A 14350-nucleotide genomic window follows, 5' to 3' on the forward strand; every position below is an offset into this window, starting at 1 on the left:
TTTCTGTCCTTCTCTCTCCCCCTCAGTTTTGTTCTCTCTGCACAGAATACTCTTCCTCATTCTCTTTCCTGGGTGACTCCTACTACTTTTTTAGGCTTCAGCTTAAACATCTTTTCCTCTGGGGATTCTGACCCGAACACTCCCCCCAACTATGTAAGGTGACTTTGATACTGTGTCCCTCGCACTGTGCTTTCCGTCTCACACTCGGCCGTCTGTCCTGTCAGGCTGAAAGCACCAAGAGAGCAGGAACCCTGTTTGGCAGGCTGACTATTCTATTCCCAGCACTTAGCACAGTGCCTGGCACAGAGCAGATGCTTAATAACTATTTACTACATGACTAAGCAAACATTGCCAGGTGCAAAGCAATTCTTATAGGGCTTCTGGATATTATCAGACTCTGAAAACATCGATGCCATGAGATTCTTTGTCAGTTTCCAGTAACTGAACTAGCCTAAGTCAGAAATAAAGGAATTTGTCAGAAGGGCACTGGAGTAGCTCAGAAAGCTAAAAGAACTGTTAACATGTTGGACTAGAGCATTCTTTGTCATGGGGGACCGTCCTGTGCATTATAGGATGTGTAGCAGCATCCCTGGCCTCAACCTGCTGGAGGCCAGTAGAACTCCCAGCCCCCAGTTGTGACAACCAGAAATGTCTCTTAAGGTGAGGATTCCAAAATAACAGGAAAAGTGTTCAGCTGCTACCAGCCAAAAACAATGACAGAAGTCCACTACATCTTTCCAGTTAGACTACTGGTTCTCTGGGAATGATTTTGCCTGCCCCCATTCAGAAGCATTTATGATGTCTAGAGACATTTCTAGTTGTTACAACCGGGGGCAGGAGACGCACAGGACAGTGTCTCAAACAAAGAACGCTCTAGTCCAACATGTCCATAGTGCCGTGATTAAGAAACCCTGAACTGCACGGATAAGGCAAACCTAATGTCACAACTAGACGTTTTAATTTTTCATTTTAATGCCTGAACTATGCATCTTAATCTTGGATTCCAAAGATACATCGGGCCCCTTGCCTCCTTTAAACCAGCAGAAACTCCTTCATCCTGTGGAGAACTCCTGGAATGAACCCAGAAGGCTGCCAAGAGACGTAGTGAGGGACCTCTGGTAGACAACATGGTGTGGTGTGGTTAGAGTATTATTGTCTGTATTTCCTCTATTTCAAATCCAAGTCTACCACTTTCTAGTCATGTCCTTGGACAAGTTACTCCATCTTTCTGAAACTCAGCTTCCTCACCTATAATATGGGAACAAGAAAATAACTACAAATGATAATCAAGGAAAGCACATGACCCATTACTTGGCACAGGGGGAATATTAGCTGCTATTTTATGTCACAACAAGCAATCGAGATTTGAGAACATAAGAGTTTTTCACTGATTGAGTTCTTTTCCTTTTTTGACAAATGTACTGGCTATTATTATTTGATTAATCCATGGCTATAACAAATGCTTTTGTACAGATGAGCATTGCCCCTGGGTGTGAAACTGAAGAGGTATAAGCGTGCAGGGCATGTTCCGGCCACGGTGAGATTCTTGGTGTAGGAGGAGCTTAAAGTGCATGGCTGGCGGAGAATGAAGGTCAGTGGAGCTCAGCCATACACTGAGGACAGATTAGAAAAGGCCCAGCCAAGGAGTTGGAAAATTGGTTCCTCAGACGTCAGAGGCAAACAGGGACTTTAAGCAGGTGAGCGACGTATCACGTCTGTCTTTTAGGAAGCTGCTATGGCAGCACATTGGTGGTTGTTCACTTCCCTCACTGTAAACCCAGTTATGCTCTCCCAACCTTGGTTCTTTAAGTTCAAGTGGAATAACTCTGGAGGGACAGGGGTAGGGTGGGGAAAAGCGATATCAATTACCATGCATAGTACTACAAACGCATGCCACCTTTCTAAAGCAGTTTGGCAATGTGCCTTAAGTGCCTTAAAATATGCATGCCCTTTTGCCCTGGAAATTCCACTTCTAGGACTCTGTCCTGAGGAAATCATGAAAAATGTGCACAAATATTTACCTACAAGAAAGCTCACGTTTTAGCACAGTTTGCAGGAGTGAAGAGTTTAAAACCCTAAATGTTCAAAAATAATTAACTGGTTAAGTAAATTAAGGTACGATGACTTAATATGCAGCCATTAAAGCCACATTATTGGCATGTGAAAAAACAGGTTACAAGAGTGCACAATGTATGATATTTTTAGAACACACACACACGTGCACACATACTTGTCTTTTTATGTTATACGCACCCTTCTGTCCCAGCAAATTCTTTCTGGCAATTTATTCTAGGAAATTAATGAAGGCAGTAATAGTGATGTATGTAAAATGTGTGTGTATATAAACCTACACAAATGCACACAAAATACTCTGGAAAGGTATATACTAAGGTATTAATGGTGCTCACTAAGGGTGAAGGGATTATGGGAGATTATTTTCTTCTTTTTGCTTTTCCAAATTTTCAGATCTTTCTAACAGGAGCATTTCTTGTATTTATAATGATAATTTTTTACATTTAAAAATAATAATAAAGGCAAAGAAAGCTCGTCCCCAATAATTATGCCTGACAGAATTTTGTATAATTTCTGATCATACTGCCATTTTTAAATCATTAGAGGGAATCAGGCTAGGCCATACTTTGAAAACTGTTGTTGATTCTCCTTCAATTTTAGTATAACTTACATTTGGTGTATACTGAATTTATTATATACTGAGTTGCCAATATCTGTTTAGCTGCATCCTAAATGATGTGGGGTTACAAGAAAAACTTAACCTGTATGATTCCTTTCCTCAAATTACTCAGAGTCAATCCAGGATAAATGATACATGTAAAAGAGAAATTAGGACTAATTCAAGGCCACACATGACAAAGTGCTAAATCATAAGGCAGAGATGCTAGGTTGTACAGAGGTTCAAAGAAAAAGATAATTATGTATTGGAGGGGTCAGGAAAATCTTCTGCACAAAAAAAGATGGGACACTAACAAAAAGAGAAGAGCAGGGCTTCCCTGGTGGCGCAGTGGTTGGGAGTCCGCCTGCCGATGCAGGGGACACGGGTTCGTGCCCCGGTCTGGGAGGATCCCACATGCCGCGGAGCGGCTGGGCCTGTGAGCCATGGCCGCTGGGCCTGCGCGTCGGGAGCCTGTGCTCCGCAACGGGAGAGGCCACAACAGTGAGAGGCCCGCGTACCTCAAAAAAAAAAAAGAAGAGCAGCAACATCAAAGGCATAAAGGCAGGAATGATGATGTGAGTTTCAGAGACAGTAAGAGACCAGCTTGACTTAAGCACTGACTTCTTAAAGAGAGGGCTGAAGATAGGACAATTTAAGGAGAAGCCTAAGTGCTGGGGTCATAAATTTGGACAGTAATGTCTGTGTAATACAGCTCTGGGTCTAAATATAACAAAGAGATGAGTGATTTTAAAATATTAACTATAAACAGGATGTTGATAACACAAGCATTAATTATCTAGAAACTACCTAGGAAAAGCAAGTAATACAAGGAGAAACATAATCACCTCTTTTAAACAAGCCCCCCAAACCCAATCTGAAAAGATGCTTTTGGAAAAGGTGATCCTTTCAGCAGGAGACAGGCTTCACGAACCCCAAGGAAGTGGCAAGAGGGGAAGGGGCTGAAGGAAAGGGAAGGTCATGCTAACAAATGGTGGGTGAGAAACTGGGATGAAACACTATTCAGAGAAAACTTGTTTCAGTCCCCAAAGTGGAAGTTCCATAATGAGTGAAATTCATTATCTTAAACTTTTGGCTATGATGTGTAATTGTTAACCTCTGCTGCTTTGGCTCAGGGCTCCCTTCAGTAAAATATATTGTTTGCCATCAAAGCTGATTAGGAGCTGAGCGTGTGCCCTCCCTTTTAGGTTATATTAATATACCAAAATCGATAACATGCCACAGCTTTCAGAAGTAGTAATAAAATACCCTAAAATATTCCCAGAATACATCTATAAATTATTTGTTCAATGTACTTATGTTAAAAAGGTTGTCAGTTACAATGCTCTGGAAGACTCTAAAATTACAAGCCGTCGTATTTGTATTTGATAAAGCTCTTGCTGTTTGGGGTCACAGGGGGTTATGCTATGGGGGGAAAAAAATCATTATTTTCTCTAATAAATAAATTACTTGCCTATATTTCATGCATCACTCAGGCTAGCCAGTATTGAAGGTTTAAATAATAAATAACAAATAGCTCCATTCATTTATTAATAATGATGCATCACATTTGCGTGTGTGCGTGTGTGCGTGTGTGTGTGTGTGTGTGTGTGTGTGTGTCTTGAGCATATGAGTTTTCTTTTAGACTCCTGGGGTGACAGATTGAACAGCAGTCATCTGAAAAGACAAAAAATCATGCCTCTGGGATCATTAACATTTTTCCCGGTTAAGAAAAGCATCTAGTGCTGATAGATCTTTTCACTTGGCCAGTGCCTGATACAGAGAACCATCCTGGGATAAAGTTCTTGAAAGGCATAGAACCACGCAATGCCTTTAGCCTGAGATTCCCTAGAGAGGCCCCCTTACTATTAACTCTTGTCAATGAAGTACCAAAACAGAGAGAGTTCTAGGGGAAAAAAACAGAGGGAAAAGAAGACAATCAGACTCACTCCAAAATTCTCTCCTTTTATTTAGTAGAAGGAGGAAGGAGGTTAGCCAAGTCTGCTTCGGGCAGTTTACATCATCATTAGTCCCAGTAATTAACTGACCCCACAGATGTAAGTATCAGTCTCTGCCATATTGCCACGAAGTGACTGTCACCATTACCTGCTTCCATCTGAAGCAGAGGCAGGTCAACTCAGGATACCCATTCGCACAAAAAGCCAGCTAAGAAATATATTACACTACATTCCATCCCCCAAGGAATACCTGGACCAAGGAAACGGCTGGAAACAGCTGGACCTTGCAATGAGTTCCTATTGGCACTACGCCAGAGCAAAAGCAATCAGCCTTGCAGTGAATCCTAAAACAGATGGATCCATTCTGTTTGTCCTTCCCTTCTGCACATGCCTAGGGCAAGCATAGGGCTTGGCAGTAGCTCTGAGGACATACACATATATTTAAAAGGACATAAGTCTCAGAACTATTCTTTCGTAATAAATTGCATACTTTTCCCCTACATTGTTTAGTTCTAGGGCAAAGGAGCTTTCACCTCTGAAAATACATACAAAAAGTCTGACCTGCTCCAGTGACCTAGCTAACTGGGCCCCAGAAGGGTGGAAGAGCCAAGTTCTGCCTACTGATTGGGGTCTTTCGCTGATTCCTTTTGCCCTAGGTAAATCCCTTCTCATTCTCTGGTCCCTTCTTTATGTGACCCTCACCACCATACAGCAACACAGAGCAGGGCACAGCAGGCTGCCACACCATCCTCCTTGTTTAAAGAACAAGGTCAGCTCCTTGCTGTGAACAGATTTTCCTCTGTCAAAACAGGTTCATGTTTATCTTTCAAGTTCCAGCAACAAACTCGGGATCGCCAACATGTGCTGCACAGCTGCTGCAGTGCCTGATTTATGAACAAATCTGCATATAATTGTGTTGGTTCTTTTTTTCCTTGTCAGTTTTTTTTCTTTAAATAAAATGGCTTAGTCCAGGTTGCATAAAGCCCCAGTTCTAAAGCCATATAATTTTATGGACAAGGGGTGGGGGTAAGAGTAGGGGGAGTTCTTTTGTATGGCACCTGAACTCATTAAAATCCTAAATTCCATAATTTTACACTACCATGCGCCACAACAGAACAGCCTAATTGCTTACCGTCTTTATGAGAACCGCAAGTAGAGCAGGAAAACCAGGGAACAGGTGGGAAGGCCACACAGGGGTTTGGGTCCAAGCCCTGTCAAAAGGTGGTGACCAGAACAAACCTGGGTAACTTTGTATCATAAGAGACATTACACTCTACGAAGGCCTGGATGTTGCCAAGAGTCAGGGATGGTACCGGGTATGTGTCAAAATGAAGATTCCCAAAATCAGACATCTCCTTATGGTGACCACACAAAAGGAATTTTTTAAGATAGAGCACTAAGGGAAGAGGTAAGAATAGATGGCTAACAATCTTATCCCTACCTATGTATTAACAGGTGCCTGCACACAACTAAAGGCTGAATCTTCCAATTCACACACACACACACACACACACACACACACACAAATGATTTGTACAGCAAGAGATCAAGGTTCTTCCATGGTCCCTCATGACAGCATCAGTGATTTGGGAGTCATGGATCTGAAAACTCTTTAGCACCAACTCTATAGACAGTAAAAAAATTAATTAATTAATTAACCAGAAAGACTGGATTTTTCAGCATTTTGGTTGATTACTTTGTTTTTCTCACAAAGGAAATTAGCCTCTTTGAAGAGGGTGATATAATTTGGTGATTGTAGGAAGGGACCCAAAAATGTGCAATTAGGAAGAAGTTTTCAGCACATTTTTTTTTTTTCCTTACCTGCCAATTAATAGCAAAGACCAAGCCCCAGTTGCTGGATCCCATTCTCAAGACTAGACAACCAAACTGCTTATTTCCTTCACTTAAAATGAAGGAAAAATGCAACATATTTCCAAAATTCAATACTTCATTCAAGCCTCAAGAAGCCTCACCCCTGAAAATTAAGGTGCCAGTGTTAGACTATCAGCCAAGATAATCATAAGACATGAGAAGACCAAGTTGATGAGATCCAGAAACCTACTAAGTTCAAAGAGGTTGGGAGATATCAAAGGATCAGAGAAGTTGGTAAGTTTGTATAGGTTAGCAATGGAAGCCACAGATGAGAGTTTTTTAGAGGCAGGCACAAAGTCTAATATGAAGTAAGCACTGATGTTAAATGAAGGGATGGATGGATGGGTGGATGGATGGATGGATGGATGGAAAGACGGAAAGACAGTGAGTTAAGAAAAAACAACTGATGAGATCACAATCAGAAGTTGCTGAGAATACTGCTAATGAATGCTGTCCCCTAACTAAGGGACAGAGATACTCTACCAGAGATCTAGTAAGGCCTAGAATCACGGATAAGCTCTTATTCCCCAAGTGAGCTTACAGAGAGTACTCCTAGGCCTGGCCAAAGATTTGACCACTGATCAGTATTTCCAACAAGCACTGCCAACTTCTTTAGAAATGTGTCGAAAGATCTCCTGCTTTCTGAACCAGAGGGACAGGATGTTTCAGCTTAATCCTCTGTGGAGGCCTGAGATCTTACACCAAGAACATGGTGTCTTGATTAGGAATTCATTGAGACAAAGTGAGGCCAGACGGATGTCTAGTGCGCCAGGTACAGTCTATGGGGGAACACAGACTCTTATTTAGGCCCAGTAATTAGAAAGTGGGCCTGATATAGGAGAAGGAAGACTGGGTGAGGAGTCCTGCTTCTAGCTTTGCTAACTCCAAAATCAGGCCAAAAATACCAAGTAGGACATTTCTTTTTGCTACCTCCCTTCCCTACTTTCTCTTCTCTTCATTGTGTTCAGAATCTGTTTCCAGGCACGTTTCCTCACTAAACATCCCAGACATTCCTCACCATTGACCGGCTCACAACTATGTTAAGTACTTAGCAGCATTAAGCATTTTGCATTCATTGCTTCATCATATCCTAATGACAACGTGGTAAGGCAGACAGCATAATTTTTCCCATTTAGCAGATAAAGAAACTGAGGCTTAGAAAAATTACATCACTTGATTAAAGGTAACCTTGTTGATGCTGAAGTGTCACATCTGGTCCTCTGCCTTCCTTGCTTGCCTTTTGTTTTTTTTTTTTTTTTTTTTTTTTTTTTTTTTTTTTTTTTTTTGCGGTACGCGGGCCTCTCACTGCTGTGGCCTCTCCCGCCGCGGAGCAACAGGCTCCGGACGCGCAGGCTCAGCGGCCATGGCTCACGGACCCAGCCGCTCCGCCGCACGTGGGATCCTCCCACACCGGGGCACGAACCCGCGTCCCCCGCATCGGCAGGCGGACCCCCAACCACTGCGCCACCAGGGAAGCCCCTTGCCTTTTGTTTTTATGGATCCCCTAGTACCTAAAAGACAAAGTTTCTCTCCAGGCTGCCAGGTTTCTATTCACCCAGCTAATGACTCATGGCTCACCATGCTCTGCAAAATGGTAATGAATATCAAAGTATTTTATAAACCATAACAAACCATACAAATGTGAAATCTTATTTTACTCTGTGTGTGTATGTGTGTGTGTGTGTGTGTGTGATACATTCATCTCTGCTTCTACCTGGTTTCTGACTTGTTGCTACTTGTAGTCACTTGAAATTCAGACTCCCTAACTAGAGCAATGCCCACCTCCTAGGCTAGCCCCCATGCATCTGCAATATGCCTGGGCACTCCCAGTCCTAGCTCCTTTCAAATTTGGAAATGACCTGAGGCCATTTCTGTGCTAGACCCAGGGGCAAGGTGCTGTCTTGCTGATAGAAATTCTTTATAAAGCATCCTCTTTCCCAGCATCCTATGCTCCCTCATTTGTCCCTAAGTTGCTCCCACTGAGTCCCATTGCCTTTCAAATTGGTCTCATATGCACTCCTTTAAAGCTTGCAATTGCCTTTCCTATCATCTCCCTACATCAGCAACAAAAAATTTCTATTATGTCCAAGGAAAACAGCCACATAATCATAGCTAATACTATTAGAACATTTACTATATTCCTCACACTGGGCTAAACATCTTATATATACCATCTCATTTAATCCTCACAATATTTCTGTGAAATTTCTAGACTTGCTATCTCCATTTAATGGGTGGCAGAACTGATGTCAAGAATGTGCCTGAAATCACATGTGTTAAGAGGCAAAGCCAAGGTTTAAGTCATATCTTATATGTGTTTACAAAACCTCATGCTTTTAATTAGTATGCTATTCTCCACAATGAGGGAGAACTTTTTTTATTCTCTGAAATGAATGAAGGCTTTCCAACTCTTCCAGATTCACCAGGAGTTTCCTCTAATCTCCAACAGTGTCCTGTCCTGACTCCCAGGGCAAGCATATTCCCAGTGGGAACCATACACAGAACAGCCTATGCCCACTCTTCGTGTCAGCTGGCGACTTGGTTGAAGGTCCGGTGAAACAACAGTTCCCTGATCACCAGTCCATGCAGGTTGGCACACAGCTACCATCAGAGATCATGGAACAAGAGGACACCTTAGTACACCTGAAAGAAGGGAACTGAATGCAAGTTGATTTTCTGCATAAAGGAGAAGCAAATTGTCATTCATTTGTTTTCACTCAATAGGGTTCATCTGCTTTCTGGATATAGGAACCCAATATTTAGAAACCAGTGTCTTCCACTCTGGACTCTAGTACACATTTCAGTATTCCTTCTGTCCATCACATTCCTTAAGTGATGGAAAATACTTTAATAAAGTCACTCAGGTTAGAGGAATGACATACAGTATTTGCATTTAAGAGTGTTTGCTTCAATTCAATTGACATAAGTGTTCTGAAGTCTAACCTCCTAGGTTAAAGTCCCTGCTTCATCAATTTCTTCAGCCTCTCTAAGCCTCTGTTTCCTTAGTTGTCATGAATATCAAATAAAATGATGCAAGTAAATTACTTAGCCCAGACTGACCTTCACAGGTAGGTAAGAAGTACACTCAGATGTTAAACCAAAACAAAAGAAAAATAGTAAGAATATATAAATCAAGCCAATGCGTAGGGGAGAAAGATCATGCATGGCAGGGCTGTACTTCTCCAACTTATGTGTCACAGCCAAAGGAAAAACTATATACGGGAAATTAAAGAGCAAGGAAGAGAAAAAGGATATGAAGCTCACCTTTTCCTAGCCCTTCTAAATGGAACTGGGACTCAAGACGGAGCCTCTGTGGAGAGGCCAGGTCTCTGGGCTGGCATGTTTGTCTCCCTGTCCCTGCAGGTCAATGGGAAACATGAGGCCTGCGGGAAGGAGGGGAGCGTCTCAGCCAGGGTCAAGAGCCTGGTCCTCTTAACTGAAATTTCTCCCTCTTTGGAGAAAGGACCTCAAGAAAGAAATGAATAAGTAAACAGAGGAAAGGATGGGGTGGTGTGAGTTAGTGGAGAGTATGCAAAATGTCTGAGAGTGCTTTCAATAGAAAACAAATCTTTTGAGCCTACATACCAGATATCACTGCCTTGAATGTGACTTAGGACAATCACACTGCATAAAACAAACAAGGAGAATAAACAAATCCAGAGCTGTGGAACACATTCTTTTATGGAGTCCAAGAACATCGCCCACGGCCAGTTCCTCAGTGGCAGAAATCTTAGCCTTTCACTGTTTAAGGGCCCGTGAAACCTCTGAGTGAGGCACAACTAGTTTCCTGGCTCTCTCTATTACAATTCCTTCTAATTTAAAATTTATAATGAATGTGAACAATAATCAGTTTGTAAATACTGTTTTTAAGTTCACTAGAGCTTTGCCGAGATATTCCTTCTAGGTAACAAGTATGTGGCTCATTACTTTCTCATTAGCAAGATAGAAATAAAGATGAAAAAAAAAGGAAGAAAGAAAAGAAAAAAACACCCTCTCCAAAGATATTGTTGGAGTCTAATTGCCTGCAAGGAATTCTTAATAATGTTTGCTAATGCCTTTTCAGCCTTGCCAATTTTATAACGCTCATTCCAGATTCCAGGTGTGACGTCTGTGGTCCCTGCTGTGATCTTAGCTAGTGAGTTTAGACACCTAGAATAGCAGCTTTGGAGAGTTTTTAGCCCCATCTTATGTCCCCAGGATGCAATCACACTCACTGGGGCTTTAGAAAGCAAATGTGAAGTTCTGGCATTTTTATTTAAAGTGAAATATCTAATTTGACAAGGACTGCTGTCTACCTAGACAAGACACGACACCCTCTTGACCTGGCTCACTGAGGGCAAGGCTCCAAGAGCGGACCTTTTTGCTAGACATTACAAGGGCTAAAAAGCTTTTTTTCCCTTATCTCCTGGAAAATCTGGTTGGGCAGGTTATTCTCTTGTCTGAAATATAGATTCTTTGTTTTTAATCTGACTTGGTATTCTGAAAATCCAAAAACAAATGGAGAATATTTTACAGAGTCTATATCAAACATTAGTTTCTTGATTCCCACTACTATTAAAGCAAAGAATGGCAAGAGGACTCAGTAAGAAACTACAGTAGTCTGCAGTGGGGTGGTGCTGGGGGAAGCAAGGGTTGTTTGTTTCCCTCTAAACAACATATGAATTATTTAGGAATAATATTTAGGAAGTAACTCATTGACCCTTGCAAGAACTTCGCATGTGAAGACACCAAGGCAGGGAATTTGTAAATTCACTGCAGATGAGAGACCGTATCTATCAGAGGTTTGTCCTCACTATTCTGTCGTAGTCCATTCCTACTCTTTCCAAGCCACATTTTTGCCTCATTCTCCTGTCCTCTAAGCAGTTGAAATGATCCTTCCTAAGCCCATGAGGTCAAGGCTGAGATGTGAGGCTTTCATTTCTGGAGTTAAATTTGAGAAGCAAATTTGAAATAGACTTATTCCATTTCCTTTATGCTGGTAATCTCTGTCTCTTATAGTTTTATAGTGAGAAGGAGGAAAGGGGGAGGTACGTCCTAGCTCCATCAAAATTCCTTGCAATTCTAATGTTTAAAGAAGAACTTTTGGTATCGACTTGTTTGCACGAGTCTGCTGTTGATTTACACAGGGAAACCAACTTGTGAACAAGTTCCCCCAACAGGGTTCATAAAACAAGACTGAAAAAATATAAGAAGCTGTAATTTCAAAACCACCAAGCCAAAATCAGGCGCTATGCCCCGATCTGTTGTCCATTCCTCAAATAAGCCAAAGACTCCAACAGATAAGCAAAAACTCCTTTTAGCCTGGGACAGTGGAAGAGGCTTGGACTAGGGTTCAAGGGTTTTGCGTTTTGCCATCAACTAGCTGTGTGATCTTAGGCAAGGTGCTTGCACTCTCTGAGCTCCAGGGTTTTTTTGTTTTGTTTTGTTTTTTGGCCTCTCTGTGTGGCTTGTGGTATCTTAGTTCCCCAACCAGGGATCGAACCCATGCCCCCTGCAGTGGAAGCACAGAATCCTAACCACTGGACCACCAGGGAATTCCCTGAGCTCCAGTTTTAAGCATCCATAAAATGAATGGGTTTAACTTGAAAGTGGGTGAATTTTGAAGCCTGGCTCCACCACTTCTTAGCTGTGTAACTTTAGGTACATTAGTTAACCAAAGTGCCTCAGTTTCCTGACTTGTGAAAGACGGATAACAATACTACTTCCCTTACAGGGCTGTTGTGAGGATTAAAGGAAAAATAATACAGGTAAAGGGCTTAGAATGGTGTCTACAATGCAATGATCGATAGACTTTGGGTGCTGCTAACAGGTGCAGGAAGGACAAACCAGTTATCTGAGCTGACTCTGGGCAAAAGACTCCTGATATCCTGGCCTTATTACTAATTCATTCCTCCAAAAACTCAGAAATCCTGATCCCTGTCTCTTTGAAGAAGGATTTTTACCTGCTCCTCTTCCAGAAACAAAGTGTTATTCCAATTCCCAGTCCACAGTTGGCAAACATCAACCCTTGTCCTGGTCTAACTGCCCTCAAAGGCTCTCTGCATGCTCCTTTCAGAGAAAAATCTCTAGTTCTAAACTGGCTTTTACAATTCATTAGCTGTATGGCCTTGACCAAGTCATTCAACTTCTTGACCAATTTCTTTCTCTGAAAAAAAAATATATCATAAAATCAGCATCTGGCATGGTTCTGGAGATAACCAAATGAGAATATAATAATAAAATACTCACGACTACCATTTATTGAGCAACTACTATGCACCAGGCACCGTGCTGGAAATTTTACATATGACATTTCAGTTAAATAATGCTCCTAACAACCCTAAGAGGCAAGAAAAAAAGAGCACTGTCACCTGCCAGCTGCTCAGGTCAAAAACCTTGAAGTCATTCTTGAATCTTTACCCTTATATTCTTCAACAATCTATAAGCAAATCTTCTTGGCTCTACCTTTAAAAAAAATAGATCTAGACCATTTCTCACCAATTCTACCTCCACCACCCCAACCTCAACAATCTGTCTGGACCACTGCAGTAGCCTGCTAACCTTGGCCCCCAGTCTTGTCTGTTCCCCACCAGCAGACAGAGCAACTACTTTAAGAATGTAAGTCAGGTCATATCTTTTCCTTGCTAAAATCTCTCCAACAACTGTTGATCACACACAGAATAAAACCCATTTTCAACCATAGCTTACAGGTCAGCCTCTGCTAGCATTTGCAGGGTACAGGGCAAGAATTCAAAGGAAGATTCACATACCACGTTCAAAATTTTTCTTAAACTTTAAGTCAAGATAACAAACTGTTTAAGAAATCTTTTCTGTTTATCTACTTGATAAATATATGAAATAGTGAAACCTAAAAATATGTGTAAATCTATTTTTAAACGACTAAAAGTATAAATCTATGGTTTTTAAATACCTGAAAATCAGCAAAATATTAAGAACTATTCATTCTCATTATTTTTATGCATTTTGGGTGTTTTCTTGATGGACTAGCTATGTTTGGATGAATAATAAATAAATATGTAAATAATTGAAATGTTATTATCCATTCATTCCATAAATTGTTTTCTTGCCTTAATTCCAGCAAAATTAATAATTGTATTATTATAATCGATTTTCATATAATTTATGTTCTATTAACAGAAATGATCTAAAGTATTAAAATGTAATTTTATTCAAAGTAAAGAAAAAGTTTGAATAAACTTTTATGAAAAATTTTAGTTAATATAAATATTAAAATCAAAATGCTTAAGATTATTTTCATGTTTTCAAAAATGCTATTTTTACTGTAAAATATTCCAAATTATCTACTAACACTAAAAGGCAAAAGATTATTTATATTAATGAATGTCAATATTTTAAATCAAATTATTTAAATAAAGCTGAAATTTATTTACTTTTTCAAAATTTAATCTATTAAATATCTTTATAAAAATTAAACTATTTGTAATTCTAGACTGAAGGTTCATCTAGTTGCCAATGTAAAGATTCAGTATCACATCACACTTCACTTTTTACCACTAGATGTATATAAAGATATATATACAAATTTAAGAGTAATATGAATTTTTTACACTGCAAAACATTCTTCAGCCACCATATGCAACTGCATTCAGGAGTACTTTCAGAAGCACATTTTGGAATATGAAGAGAAGCAAGAAAATAGATGCTTGACACTACTGGGAACGAATTTTGCTCTTCATTATGCAAAACTTTTTTGATACCTGAAATGTCTTGGAGGAAGAATTGATCAAATCAATTTGCCTTTTAAATACTTCATTTACTCAAATCCTTTCCAAACTCCAAATCAGTGTCTGTTTCCAAGGTCAGTAACAGCACCACCTTCAATCAAACCTTT

This window comes from Phocoena sinus, chromosome 3 (assembly GCF_008692025.1).
Source record: "Phocoena sinus isolate mPhoSin1 chromosome 3, mPhoSin1.pri, whole genome shotgun sequence".
In the NCBI taxonomy this organism is placed as follows: domain Eukaryota; kingdom Metazoa; phylum Chordata; class Mammalia; order Artiodactyla; family Phocoenidae; genus Phocoena; species Phocoena sinus.